This window comes from Asterias amurensis, chromosome 4 (assembly GCF_032118995.1).
Source record: "Asterias amurensis chromosome 4, ASM3211899v1".
NCBI lineage: Eukaryota > Metazoa > Echinodermata > Asteroidea > Forcipulatida > Asteriidae > Asterias > Asterias amurensis.
Window position 1 is genome coordinate 22,537,978 of NC_092651.1, and position 16,423 is coordinate 22,554,400.

Genomic DNA, 16,423 nt, shown 5'->3' on the forward strand with positions numbered 1-16,423 from the left:
GTCTACGCCCAGCGTCAGAAAACTCTCCCAACCTGTGCCGCGCCGCTGGATGGTCCATTCTCAGGACCATAATAGCTACATTTTGACGGTAGATACGATGTTTGGGAACCTCTCGCGCGAGAACGTGACTTGAATCAAGTCTACTTGAATTATTTGGCAGATGTAAATGACTTGCACAATTTGAAATAGATGAGCTACAAAAGGTTTGGTCAGAACGACTCGGAGCCTAAGACTATGAATCACAACCTAGGTCGAACCTGTGGAAACGAGGTTGTGGAGAGGCAAGTGATTTTTGCCGGTGGAGTACAATCGTTATGTGGCATACAGGACTATAGTCTCACGTCAGGTCAGCAGCATGCATCGATGTGTGTTAACATTATTAATACCATGGTTTGACTTTTTGTCATGTGATGATATTTGCTGTTATGCGGGTCGGTTGGATAAAGTGACTGGTAGGGACAGCAACTGACTGTCTGGCTGCAGCTTGCTGTCTGGCTGCATCGGGGAATACGCATGTTGCTGGGAAAACAAGTCTCTGTGGAATTGAATACCACACTGTGATAATACGATGAACGGGCAGCCCTCTATCGTATTCGAAAACAAGAACATCATCTCTTCTGATGGAGACAGCATGGAGGCACGTTTTCAAGCCAAACACGAGCGGCCATTTCGAGAGGTTTTTAATGAGTTTGGAGATACCACTACATTCCACGGACTTCGTTACGTCACTAACAATTCCAACCATTATTTCCGAAGGTTAGTCTCCAATAAAAAACACAACAATGAATAATGTGTTTATATGGCTGCGTCTTTAGCAGCCCTTTTTAGTGTTACTACTGATTTGAACTGTGACATTTGCAGTCAAGATATTTGCAAAATCGGCCCCTGGTCCGCGACATTGCCAAATTCGACAAATTGAACACTCGTGTTTTCGTTATCTTGTACAATTATTATAAGTGTTGTGTTTAAAGGGAAGGCATATGTAGGCCTACGTTTAGTTACCATTCTTAAAATTAAGGCCAAGAAAACCTTTAGTTGGAAGCCAACAACAGCAACATTAAGAGAAACACGTCAGTTCGAAGTAATGTGGTTATGACAATATTGTATGCCCTAACATTTCTGAGAAGCGTTACCGCTTCCAGTTCCAGACAATCCCGCTAACGTTTAGTCACCAAAAGCCTAAAGTCACTTTACTGTGTTTAATTTGCAGGTTGATTTGGACTGTGGTTGTCCTTACGATGACAACATGGCTCATAGTGAACATCATAGATGCTGTGATAATAATGAACAAGCACGAACAGACAAGCACAATCTCTATAAACTACGTCACAGACATGAAATTTCCTGCGGTGACCCTATGTAACTACAACCAGTTTAGGAATGGGTTGTTGTCCGAAGAGGCCATTGCGACCTTAGGCTTGGTGTACAGTACCTCAGCCACAAGACTCATTAACAGAGACGTTGACCTGACTCCACTTCAGGATGAGTTTGATAACTACACTGGTACGACTATAGACCTCGTTAAGAACCTATCCCATCAGATCGAAGACATGGTTGAAGATTGCTCGTGGAGGGGCCGACCATGCTCTCATCTCAACTTTACCCAGCATGTTCTTGACCATGGGGTATGTTACACCTTCAATAACCCCGTGGATGAAGATGATATTTTGACGGTGAAGAATCCTGGCAGTAGAAATGGTCTTTATTTACGTCTTAACATCCAACATGATTTATATACATTTGGGGAAAACACTGGCGCTGGGATAAAGGTGAGACATTTTTGACATCTGGCAAGACTATATACCATTTGTTTTTCAACGGTTTTATTACTATGGTTTAATTAAGGTTTAACGACTTTCACACCTGTAGATTTGTGATATAAAAAACTTATTGCTTTGTGCCTAATCAACTTACAGCATGTTAGTTATGGGGAAAACAAAATCAAACGTTATCAATAGATCAGTTCAAGTGCTTACACATCAATTGAATTTCGTAAAGGCTTTCACATACTATTGAAATGAACAATGAGTGCAACATCTTATTCAAAGAAAAAGGTCCCTTAAACAATTTCTTAATACATACTTAATAACTAAACGTCCTAAATGGGGTTTCTGTTGGTGCCAAAGGTTTAGCAAGTCTCTTTTCCTAATTATGAATGTGTATGTTATTTAAAGACACTGGACACTCTTGTTATTTTGCAAAGACCAGTATTCTCCCATATCTCAACATATGCATAAAATAACAAACCTGTGAAAATTTGAGCTCAATATTGGTCGTCGAAGTTGTGAGATAATACTGAAAGAAAAACCCCCCTAGTCATAAGTTGTGCTTTAAGGTGCTTGATTTCGAGACCTCAAACCTAATTCTGAGGTCTCGAAATCAAATTCGTGAAAATTTACTTCTTTCTCGAAAACTACATTACTTCAGGGGGAGCCGTTTCTCACAGTGTTTGATACTTAATCAACCTCTCCCCATTACTCATTACCAAGTTACCAATAGTATCCACTGCCTTTAATACTTAACGTAATACACTGTGATGATTTATGATCGCTTGAGAAATTTATCTTCATGTTTTTTTAACTAGGTGTCATTGCACCCGCAAGGTACGTTACCTATCATTAAGGAACTTGCGTTTTCGCTAGCACCGGGATTTGAAACTCTTGTTGCGGTGCGGGAGAAAGTGGTATGTGACATTTCACCATATATTTTCTGTTATTTATCAAATTATACTTGATTAAAAAAGTGTTTTAATATTAACTGCTTCGAAAGCTATGCAACTAACTCTCGAAATGATCCTCGTTGGGTTCTGCTGTCCCTATTAGGCCAAGTTATAACAACAACAAAAATCAGTTATTCGTCCGGGGTTTTTTTTCCAAAAAGAGGAGGATTAGGGCCTTCTTTTTCTTTCAAATTGGCCACCGAGCATTTTAATTCAAACGTGCCACCAATTCTTAAATTTAAAAAGTAGCCACTTACGTTATGTAGTCACAAGTTCTTAAAAAATGTGAAAGTTTAGAAACACACAGACAATTTGTAAAAAAAAATGTAAAAAAATGTAGAAAAAGAAAGAACAAAAACAGGATGCGGCCCGGAAAAATGGCTGAGAGAGATTACAATCAACTGCTTTTTTTTTGCCTTAGGTTACACCGAGGCATGTACAATATACCACTCCAGAATCACTGAGGTAGTCGCAATATTAATCAAAAGTGTCGATTCTTGTTTTACAGCATTCAATTATTATTGCTGTTGATATCCAAGCTGCTAGTAACGGGTTTGGGTTTGGGTTGGTATGGGTTTATGTGCGTTGGGTTTAGTGCATCGGTTGTACCGACCCCTTGGACGACGCGAAACGCAGTTCCGCTATTAGTTTGTTGGTTCAGTAATCACTTTTGGGCTGAGCCAACAATAGGGGGATGGGGGGGGGGGGTAATGAAAGTGGGCTTAGTATACGACGAACTGCCCGTAAAATTGAGGCTGAGTATTGGTAGTTTTTGAAAGTCTGGTTCCGGAATTAATGCATAAAAATCACTCTAGCCCCGAATAAGTAAATACAATTCAGAATGTGAACTATGTTTGGTGCCATGCATTGTATGGTAAGTCATACTCATGTCTAACTGACAAATTGCTCAAAAGGTGTCGTTGGCGGTGGTGTGCTACAATACACTGGACACTATTGGTAATTGTCAAAAAACAGTCTTCTCACTTGGTGTATCTCAACATATACATTAAAATAACAACTGTGAAAATTTGAGCTCAATTGGTCGTCGAAGTTGCGAGATAACTATGAAAGAAAAAAACCATTGTCACAAGAAGTTGTGTGCTTTTAGATGGTTGAATTCGGGACCTCGAAATCTTATTCTGAGGTCTCGAAATCAAATTCGTGAAAAATTACTTCTTTCTCGAAAACTACGTCACAATATTTTATAACATCAATCTCTCCCCATTATTCGTTACCAAGTAAGGTTTTATGCTAGTAATTATTTTTGAGTAATTACCAATAGTGTCCACTGCCTGTAAGTCCAATGAACTGGAAACATATACGATACATACCTGCATGTCTATCAAAACATGCAAGTCAGTTACTTTGGTAAAAATTATTTTATTTAAATGTCATATTTTCAACGTGTTAGTCATCCTTGTAGTGTTCATCTTTTCCTTGTCTTTCATTTGCTTGAATAATGTATGTTAATGTCTAATAAAGGCTTTAATGACTGATTGGGGACCCTAAAGTGTGTTGCACTAGGTGCACATGACGCACGACGACAAGGGTCGTGAAAGATCAACAGTTACTGGTTCGTGATTCGCAATGATTATAAAGTAAACATAATTCATCGCCGTACGTGGTTTATCTGTCTTGCGCTCATTTTGCAAGGAGCTGCGCTCACTGTGAACCAAGCGACAAATTGAATATTTTTATAACAAAATAATGAATTGGGGCTTACTTTAAAGCAATCGCACAACATCGGTAAACAGTATTGTCCAAAGTCCCACACTTCGTGTATCACAACTTACATATACTAACAAACCTGTGAAAATTTAGGCTCAATCGGTCATTGGAGTCGGGAGAGAATAACGAGATAACCCACCTTTGTTTCCGCACGTTTCGCCGTGTCGTGACATGTGTTTAAAATAAATCCGTGATTCTCGATATCGAGAATTGATAATTGTTTTAATGTTTTTTTTCAAAAAGTAAAGCATTTCATGTGATAATATCTTCAGGGAAGTCTTTCAGCATTACCTTCTGTAAACCCTGTAAAAAAAATTATTTGTAAATCTGTTAACTTTTAATTTTTGTTCTGTTCAGAAAGTGTCAAAATGGCTTTAATTAAATTTCATCCATCAATTTTCCCGTTCAGATCAACAGTCTCCCGACACCTTTCAGAGATAACTGTACCAACACCAACTTCACGGATTACCCGTTTAAATATTCCGTACCAGCATGCAATTTCCTCTGCAAGGTCCGGTACGTCATAGAACAATGTGGTTGTCGTGACTATAGATGGCCCGGTAGGTAAAAAAAGAATGATTGATGATGTCCAGGATAGAGGAGTGTTCCGGGGCTCGAATTCACAACGACTTGTACTTGATGATTAGTGTGAATCAATCTTAATTACTAAGTGTGATTGATTATAGCCTCAAAGCTCTCACTTCTCTATTGTACCATTGTACATATAGGTCATTCCTATTTATTTATTATTGGCTGAACGCTATTGTATGCTGTTATGCATTTTTTATTGTGTAACCTTTCTATGTACACTGCAAAACCTGGGGTGTTAAAATTGACACCATGGGTGTCGTCAAATATAGATACCTAAGAGAGAATCAAAATTAACACCAATGTAATTATTAATAAAGAATTTGGTGTTGTTTTAACATTCTCTGCAGTACATTTTGATTATTATGTTGGTATCTATTTGTGACAACACCCATGGTGTTAATTTAACACCCCAGTTTTTGCAGTGTACTGATATTTAAATATCAAATTATTTTCCAAAAAGAGTATTGAATAAACGTGATATTGAACTGTCACAGTGGTAATATTAACAGTTCATACCAAACCAAGGAATTAGAGACAGCACTCAAAGACTATCACATAAACTGTAACTGGAAAAGCTTCCGTAGCAACGCATGCATCTGAGTTGCATATGATGCAGTAGTTTTTGCTACGAAAGCCCATGCAGTAAGTATGCAATTAGTCTTTAAAGGCAGTGGACACTATTGGTAATTACTCAAAATAATTATTAGCATAAAACCTTACTTGGTAACGAGTAATGGGGAGAGGTTGATAGTATAAAACCTTGTGATAAACTGCTCCCTCTGACATGACGTAGTTTTTGAGGAAGAAGTAATTTTCCGCGAATTTGATTTCGAGACCTCAGATTTAAAATTTAAGGTCTCGAAATCAAGCATCTGAAAGCACACAACTTCGTGTGACAAGGGTGTTTTTTTCTTTCATAAAGCATCTTTATGAAATTTAGCGTCTGTTCTCAAATTAATGTCATAATTATCTTTGAACTACACCACACATCCTTTACTTCGTACCATAGTTTTACTAAATTGTTTTTGGCAACAGCGTTACTCGCCAAATTTGAGTCATCATGTTCCCATGGGCTTTTTAGAAAGCTACAATTAAAACCTGAATCAAAACAGCTTGGTGTGAAGCTCCCCGGTCGCAGCGAAGTTTCAGCTTCCTACTCCATTTGTTTATTAAAGTTATGATCTCAAGACTGGTCAATTAAATGAATTTTTACTCCCTCAGTTGTCTGTATCTGGTTAGTCCTGCAGAGTTATAAAAAGGATTTGTATACAATCCTTCATGTTATTGCGTGGATGTTTGTAGTAATTTTCAGTAGTTTTGAATATTGTGTTTGCTCACTCTGCTGAAACTATTTAATAAATAACATGGGAAAACATTTTCTAAAAACAGTCATTTTAAATTATCGTCCTAAATTTGTTCCGAATCACTGAAAAAATGAGGAAGAAGTAGAAGCAGAGGTAGATGAGTATAAATTAATTACAAAAAGGAAACAAAAACATGCTTAAAAGCACTATGTCGTGGTTGATTATAACTCGCTGACTGTTTGCCGCTCACGGAGAGTTAAGGGAGAAACAACTGCAATGTATTGATTAAAAACTGACAATAAGTCAACCCAGATTTGTATGCTCCATTTGACTTTGTCCATTATTTTTTTTTTCCTGATATTATTGTAGCAGGACCTGAGCCGATCTGTTCCGTGGAAGATCAAGTGTATTGCATTTATAAAAATGAAGGTAAGATACGAGGAGAAAATTATTAAAGGGATTGGACACCTTTGGTATTTTGTAAAAAGATTAAAGGAACATGTTGCCTTGGATCGGTCGAGTTGGTCTTTGAATAGCGTTTGTAACCGTTTGCTATAAAATGCATATGGGTAGAAAGATGTAGTAAAAGTAGAATACAATGATCCACACAAACATGTCTTTAAATTGCACGGTTTTCCTTTTAATAATAATAATTACCTCGTCGGCGAACACGGTCGGTCATTTATGGGAGTCAAATTTTTGACTCGCATAAATGGCCGACTGTGTTAGTTCGCACAGTAAAAGGAAAACCACGCAATTTGGAGGCAAATTTGAGTGGATCATTGTATTCTACTTTTAAGACATCTTTCCAACACATAAATTTTATAAAAAACGGTTTCTAGCTCGTCCGATCCAACGCAACGTGTTCCTTTAAATATTCTCACTTAGTGTATCCCAACATGCACAAAATAACAAACCTGTTGAAATTTGGGCTCAACTGGTCATCAAGTTTGCAAGAGAATAATGAAAGAAAAACACGCTTGTTGCACAACTGTGTGTGTTTTCACTTGTCTTCAGGCATGAAATATTTTAATATTTGAGTGAGAAATAGAAATTACCTCTTCTCAAAACCTACGTCACTTCAGAGAGAGCCGTTTCTCACAATGTTTTTGTTACTATCAAAAGCTATCCGTTGCTCGTTACAAAGTAAGTGTCTGTGCTAATACTTGTTTTAAGTAACTACCAATAGTGTCTAGTACCTTTAAGTGAAAACAAACCTCTTAATGGATAAACATGACGGACAGCGTAAATCGATAGGGTGTAATGAGTGTTGTCTTAACCCACTTAAGATGACTTGTAAAACAAAAATAGAGACTGCACAAATCTCGTTGGTTACCTTTGTTTATACCCCTACTGGAATACCCCATTAGTGAATGTTTGTCTTTACTTTAACATTTCAAACGGAAGAAGCAACCAGTTTAATGGGTTGTCTGATCTTTAGTTGCGACAGGTCTCATTAAAAACAATAGCGGAATATCTTATTGAAGGTTTGTTAATGGACGGAAAACTAGTAAGTTTATCCCTGAGAGCGGCGTATTTTGGAAATTGCAGCTTTAAAGGGAAGGTATACATTTCGGTAATTACTCTTAAAATTAATTGCAATACAAACAAGCCTTCAACGGTAATGTAAAGCACTGTGAGAAACGTTTCACTTCAAAATGTGGTTTGGAAAAACAATATTTAAGTTTTTATGCTCAAATTTTGACAGTAACGTTTCTTAGATTTTATCACTAATAGTTATTCTTTCTCGCGTAGAAATTGAGTTCCAGATTCTCAGCATTATCTCGATAAGTCGACCACCTATAGAAATTGAATTTTCACGGGTAGTTTTATTGAAAACACCAGGGCCCAATTTCATGGCTCTGCTTACCGCCGAATTCTGCGCTTACGATCGCGATTCCCCGCTTACATGCAAGCGCCGAATTTCTACGCTAGCCTTGTAAGCGTAGAATGCCTAGTAACGTGAAGTACGCACGCGCAGAAGCCCAAATTCGCCGATAACCCGTGAAATACGCTTGCCGTAAGCACATAATGGACCGTTTCGGCTTTCCACTAAGCTCCGCCCACCGCGCACGCGAGCAAGACACGTGTACGAGCACTCCCAATGCCCACTGACATTCTGCACGATTCTGCCGCGCGTGCCAAATATACGCGCACGCATGACCGAGTTTGTCAGACCACAATCATTGCTGTGATAAGTCAAATGGGTGAACGCGTACAGTTTGATTGACAGGCCGGATCGGTTCATTCCCTGCTTACGTAAGCGCCGGTAAGCAGAGCCATGAAATTGGGCCCAGATTCAAAACAATCGATCGATTCCAAAAACAAACGGCATACTTTGCCTTAATACAGGGGAGGGGGGGGGGAGGAAATATTTAGGAAAATTCAAGGAATTTGATTATCAACTTGGCTGTATGAGTTTTTGTCAAGAGGTGAGATGTGTGACATTTCTTTTAATTAGAGAGCCCCGTCGTGTCTGCCGGAGAATGCAGTTACAAAATTGTCCCGTAGTTGATTGATTTTGCTTACTGCGGCATTCTGTGCTTACATCCTTATAGAACGTTGTGCTTTGCATGGCCTTGTGTAAGCGCAGAATTCCATGGTGAGCAGAGTCATAAAATTGGGTCCTGTTTGGTTGCAACGCTCCTTTGGAATTGTTTTCAGCACATGATGACAACTTTTTCCGGTATTGTGAAATGCTGCTGGCGGAATTTTTCCAGCCCCTTTCTAATCACTGGCAATGTTGATTGACTCCCCCTTTTTAGGACGTGTTGCATGCATGGTCCAGCGTAGGATAGAATGGCATTTTGCACCGACTAGTGTGTACAATAAGCATAGATGGTTAAAGACACTGGACACCTTTGGTAATTGTCAAAGACCAGTCTTCTCACTTGGTGTATCTCAACATATGTATAAAATAACTAACCTGTAAAAATTTGAACTCATTTTGTCGTCGCAGTTGCGAGAGAATAATGGAAGAAAAAACACCCTTGTCGCACAAGTTGTGTGCTTTCAGATGCCTTGAATTCCAGACCTCAGCTGAGGTCTCGAATTCAGTTCAAATATTTTAGTGAGAAATTTACTCTTTCTCAAGAACTATGTTACTTAAGAGGGAGCCGTTTCTAACAATGTTTTGTACTATCAACAGCTCTCCGTAGCCCGTTACCAAGTATAAGTTGTTATCCTAACAATTTAGTTGAGTAATAACCAATAGTGTACAGTGCCTTTTAGACATTGAAATAGATACAAAGTAAGAAATAAGTTATTGTTTCATTATACTCTATAAGGTCTATTACTTGAGGAAACAAGTATTTTTATTGCCGACTTTTGGATCTTTTTTTTTTTTTTTTAACCTTTTATAATACCATTACATTACAGGTGAATTTTATGAGAGGGGCATTTCGTGTGACTGTCCAATCGGTTGTACTACTAGGCAATATGAGAGTAAGACTTCGCAAGCTTACTGGCCTAACGCCAACTTATTGGCAACATATAATCTATCGGAGCAGGAAGTCAGGCAAGTATTCAGTCACTTCTAATTCTGCATGCCAATAATATTACAAAACAATAATGTATTCACAAACTCCGACGTTGGTGGCCTGCGTCAGCGAGTCAAAACAACACTGCCATACAGAACATAGCCTTGCTCAAAGACGCCGCTGTAAATCACACCGCATGACCCACCCGTATACCCGTCACATCGTATACGACTACTGTGCGCACACTCATCCGCACTCGTACCACTAACCGCATGCGTCCTAACGGCCGACGCATGCGGATAGTGTACGGGGGCATCGTGTCGTGCGATGTTACGCACAGTGAATACGGGTGGGTTTTTATACAGCGGCGGTCTTTTTTCGGAGTGAATAATTCGACTGCCTTGAGCAAGGCTGCTATACAGAACATGATTTGACTAATTTACATCAAAGTCATGTTTCATAATAATTACTAATTAGTGTTTTAACTAATAAATTTGTACAGTGCTGGGATTTTGTTTTGAGAAAAAATAAATACAAAATAATTCATGTTGTCTACGGCATTAATTGGGTGCGTTGGATGGCGTAGTTATATCTTTCTTCGCCTTCCGCCTCAACGGACCCGGTTCGAATCACGCCGGGTCGTCGGGGCACTACATGGATTGGGTTTTCAGTCCCTACACATGAATGCAGTTGGTTTTACTCCCACATCTAACACTGAAACTTTTTTTTCATTGTCTTCTCTCCGTGTGGATATGGGAAACGTGTATAGTGATTAAGTTCTCTGAGAGTCATTTGCTTCACAGCCAGAATTAATCATTCAATGCATGCAAAAAATTAAAGTTGGACTATTCAAAATTCACGCAAGGCGATTGCATTTTTAACATTTTTTTTATACCCGCATTTGCAGCTGATTATACGTCGCACTTATATTTTACATTCAAAGCGGGATTTTTGAAAAAAAAGTAAAGTCGAACAATAATATTATTATGAATATTGATTATTTGATTTGATATTCAAGGAGAACCTCAGGAAAACTGAGCATTTTTGCGTGAATTTTAGGAAACTAACAACTACCATTCCCTTGAAGATGAACACCGCCCTCTATATGTTGTAACATCCTTTTCTGTATAACCGATATTTGACAGAGTGGGCGCACACAAAAATGTTGTAAATAGTTATCACACCATTATTTTTTCCTGGTACACACAAATGTCCCACCAAAATCCTGAAAGAGTTTATGAAATTAAGTTACCAGAAGCCCCCATATCGATCGTTAAAGTGGCAATCAATTTTGTTATGTTTTTCGTGATATTAACTGTATTAAAAGTTGATGTTTAATTTCTTTATTTCAAAGGCGAAACTATTTAGATGTGTACATCTTTTTTGAGGAGATTATGTATACGATGGTGACACAGAGCGAGGCATACACACTAGCCAACTTACAAGGTGAGATCAAAGTTATTGGAAAATATTTGAAAGTTTCTTGAAATGTGAACAAATTCAACTTGAATAACTAGTAAGTTAACATCCTGTAAGAAAATCTTATACGCTGACAAAACAACTGATAAAAAAAAAATAACTGTATAAATCGGCTTTCCCGTCGCGTTACTCTATTTTGAAAGCTAAAGAATACCAAATATCAACCAATTATTCTTTTGCGTCTTTTTTTCTTCTTTTTTTCTTCTTTTTTTATTTTGTTGTTTTTTTGGTTGGGTGTGGGTACACAGTTAACCATGTTATTGAAGACAAAGCACAACGTATAAATTGCAATTTGATGAACATAAAGCGTTTATGAATGATGATTTATTTTGTGTTGCAGGTGATGTTGGTGGCTACATGGGTCTCCTTTGTGGTATGAGTCTTATCACATTATTTGAATGGGCAGACTTCGTCTTGATCAGCCTCTGGAAGAGGTTTCGGGGGAATAAGAAGGCCTATGTTTTCAGAAAATCTGGCTCTGTAAAGAATATAGAAAGTGAAGCGTTATAAACTTGTGATTTTGTAAATAACAGCAGTTTATTTTATTTTAAATCAGAATGGTGAAAAGATTGATGTGATCGAACTCTTATTTTTGTCCTTATACTTTCATAATTGATGTTGTTTCATTACAAGCGTTGCTTACTCAACTGTACTGTGTAGTCTACATGGGTTATAACTGTATTATTTGGAACATGTATACATTATTACCTGTTTTTACATTGTTACTGTGTATGAACAATAAACCTTGAAAAACCTAGTGTAGTGACCACAACTTAAGAAAAAAATATGTTTAAAACCCGCGAACACTTCAGAAACAATTATTGTCTACCATGTTTTACTAACGATTGTCAACGTTGACGGCGCACATCTCTCTCCACTAGAACTTGTTTGCAAACGCCCATGTGACAAGAGATAACACCGGAGATTGAGTTGTGCAGAAATTTTGTCTGATAGCGCCCTCTTTGGAGCATCTTCCTTTAGTCAATTTATTTGGATCTCTTCGGCGGACACAAATATCCCTCATCCGCCAACCACTTTTTGCTATTTACTGTGATTAACTCCGAAATAATGTGGAAGTTTGACTCCTGACGACATAAAGGTACATAATGTAACATATGTCGATAATTAAATGAAGCAAGGAAGGTTTCATCCCAAGGGAAATAATCATGTGTTTTTGTTCAGGATAACACTGCCCCATCCTTGTTGATGAAAGCTGCAAGTCTGAAAATTAATAATAATAATTAAGCGTCCCAAAGCGCTTCACGTTATTACCCCCTGGTCCACTGGGCCTTTATTCACTCCTCAAACCACCTCAGCTCCCCGGTGGGGAGTATGCAGCCTGTGCAACATTAATATGCGCTACTCGGCTAAATCAATCACAAGAACCATATCTGCCCTCACAGGTACCCATTTACTCCTGGGTGGAGTGAAGCAATTATAGTTAAGTGTCTTGCTCCGGGACACAAGTGTCACGACCGGGATTCGAACCCACACTCTGCTGAACAGAAGCACCAGAGCTTGAATTCGGTGCAAGCTACCCTAACGAGCACTTGTGTAAAGCACAACGTGATGCAGTGGTTAGAGGGGTTATAAACCCTTCCCTTTCTGCATTCGATTATTTGCATCCCCGTCGAGACATGATTTTGTTCTTTTGTTTTTACTGAGAAGTTAAGAACCTCACACGTTCCCACATGCACAACAATCTTTTTAGAGTGCCCAGTCTTTAAAATTCCCAAATGGAGACCTTTTGTGTTTCCTTTTCTGTTTTGTTTCTTGTTCACCATTAAACCTTCTTCCCGCACCATACTTTTGTAGTTTTTAACATTGTAAACACGCCAATAATATAATTCTTTTTAACTTCTGTTGTGTAATTTTTAAGATGTTTATAATAAACCCAATTGAATTGATTTGAACTGATGTATTGCTTTTATAAAACAGAAATTTGAGACTTTGCCAAAATACAAAACTCTCTAGGGTGTTAGACTCAAAAATGTTCTATTAAATTTTCTGTTCGGGACGTCGTTGCCTCATTGGCATAATTTTGATTGAATGTCTTCTTTGCAAAGGTGGTTGTGATGCCTCTGTTCTTTAGGATGCTCAGATGCTGACCATTATAATCAGATTTAAATTTGGCAAATTATTTGACGAATCAATCAACTAAAGAGTGACAAACACAGACACCGCATGGCTAATTTAAAAGGCAAATTGATTAAAGGTCAGTAACCAGATTTTCTCATTAGGAAGGTCCATGGGGTCTTGGATGCGACTGGTGGAGCTGAACCAATAGAGTGGCATGGTTCTCGTATGGTTACCATCGTCCATCATGACATGCCATTCGCACGTTTACCAGTTATTATCCTATGTGTTAGAAACCACAAAGACGCAGTGATGTTCAGAGCAATTCGCCAATCAGGTGCACGTGTTTCTATAAATCAACCGAAAACCACTGCAGCAAACTTCATTGAGCCCAGCTAAAGCAGAGAAAGCAGACGCAAGCTAACTATACCTCAATAAAACGAAAATCTAATTTAGATGTTGATGAAAACCATCATGACAATTTGATAAGACTTTAAACGAATCTGGAAGCCATGTTCATGGTTGGATTGACATCAACGGCGGTCAATCATGCCACATCATAATTTAATACCCAACGGATGTTACTACTGATGCATGAATATGAAGGAATCAAATTCCTTTGAACCGGTCATTTTCCAAGGTAAGATGTCTATATTATTTTTCCTGTACTTTTATGAGGTTGATCTTGAATGCAGAATAATCGTAGTTGCTAAGTATTGTGTGATGCCACAATACAAATCACAATTACCAACAATTTGTCTTGAGATGAAATGTAGCGCGTTCTTGTGAAATTGGCCACAGGTGTCAAAATTAGTCCCTGAAAAAATAAGAACATTTTCAGTGAAATTAAATTCTAACGATTTCTACTCTAAATAGTTTCTACTCCAAATTTACTAAGTGGGAATTGAACCAAAGACAACGTACAAGCGCTCCATCAATATTTATTTAAATTTTTAGTGAGACCACAATTTATTGGATTTTGGAATATCTGTTGGTGTCAAATATTGTACGGTCGAGATTCGAAACACTTTCTATGTAATGTGTTTAAATGTTAAATTCTGGGATAAAGATTATTCATTTCAGGGATGTGCTTGATTGTCTTTAAAAAAAAAACTAAAAATCAGGACAGTCTGGAGATGCGAGTCCCATCCTTGCAAGATATAGCGCTCTGCGTGGGGTTCGGGGCCCTTGTTCGGGGCCCGCGCGCTCAAGGGCCCCGGGGAAATTTTGAAGTCTAGATACTCTGTAGTGTATTCTAAGCTTCCTGAGAACACCCTTTTTTTAGGTAAAACCAAACTGACATTTTGGTTTTACCCTATACAGCGGTATGTGTGTTAGCACTGAAATTATACTCAGTACTTTCCCGAGCCCTGTGAACAATTTACAGGCATATTACTCGGGCAGGGTTGTATTGAGTTTGAAACACTTTCTAAAGTACACCTCATAGTGATTTACCTACACAGGTGTGACCGGTTTTAGCAGAAAATGTTAATTAAGATAATCAAATGTTCATTAGAGAATGTTGCAAGCTAATATATTTTGCGGTATTGTCAATAATTAGTGGTAGTTTAAAGCCATTGGACCCTTTCGGTAAACACTATTGTCCAAGGCCCAGCCTTCGTGTATCATAACTTATATATAAAATAACAAACCTGTGAAAATTTAGGCTCAATCGGTCATCGGAGTCTGGAGAAAATAACGGGAAAACCCACCCGTGTATCCGCGCGTTTCGCCGTGTCATGACATGTGTTTAAAATAAATCCGTAATTCTCGCTAACGAGAATTGATATTGTTTTACTGTTTTCTCAAAAAGTAAAGCATTTCATGGAATAATATTTCAAGGGAAGTCTTTCACCACTACCTTCTGTAAATCCTGTAAGTTATTTGTAAATCTGTGAACTTTGTTTTTTCTGTACCGAAAGGGTCCAATGGCTTTAAGTAAACATTAAATTGCAAGCGTCCCAACATCATTAAGTCGGTTTGGCACGCACAGCGTTGCATGTTGCATGTATGTGTTCATTGTCCATGGCATGTGAAAGGTCTGTAATGTTTTTCTTTTTAAAACACTGTGCGTGTAAAAAACAAAAAGGGAGAAAAAAACGTTCAGACAGAAAGTTCGAAAGGTTTGTTCAGGAAATTAAATGTCAACGTTTACTGATGCTGTAATAGCAATCTATGTTGGTTTTTAACTAACGATAAAACACAAACTAATCGAGCAAGTAAACACATGTAACATAGTACTTCGTGGAAAGTACATGTCGGAGATGTCATTGTATTGTCTTAAAGGGTGTATATAACTTTTGTAGGACAAAAAAACACAATGTCCACAGATTTACACTAAACTTACACAGTTTGAAGATAATGATAGTAGAAAGCTTCCCTGAAAAAATTATGTGCTGAGGTGCTGTAGTTTTTGAGAAATGAGTAAAACAATGTCATGAAAATAATTGTCGTCTCATGAGACGAAAATTATTTTAGGCATTTACAAACGTATTTTTATGAAATTGTTTTACTCATTTCTCAAAAACTACAACACGTTGGTAAGTAATATTTAAAGGGAAGATTTCCACTATCATTATCTTCAAACCCTTTAATTTGTTTTTGAAATCTATGAACATTTTGAAAAGGTACCCAAATCCTTTAACAGGCAGCTGTGTACACACTATGCTAATGGTAAATGCTGATATTGACCGTCAATGTGGATATGACGTAGAACCACAGTAAGTTTTCATATTCATGCTTTCATATTGAACAACTTGTTCCTGACATTGCTATACCCAGAGAGCAGTTCAAATCCCCCACAATGTTTTCGTGTAAGCCACAAACGAAACATCATTAAACCCGCCAGACATTCCGGTCGAGGCTGGGTCGTCACAATATAGTCCGTGATTTTGTAATTCTATACCCGTAGTTTTCAAAATGCACTGGACCGGAAAGCTCCAATGTGTAAGGGTTGTGATTTAAAAAGTCTTCTATACGGGAAGATGTTGTTTAACTGCGTATTAACTGCAAGTTAGCAGAAAATAAATTGTGAAACAAAAAAGGGG

General features: G+C 37.9%; 1 pseudogene; it reads left to right on the top strand.

Annotated features, from left to right (window-relative positions):
• The first annotated feature begins 381 nt into the window (after positions 1-381).
• Positions 382-13,131, top strand: LOC139936203 (acid-sensing ion channel 2-like; annotated as a pseudogene).
• The last annotated feature ends 3,292 nt before the right edge of the window (positions 13,132-16,423 follow it).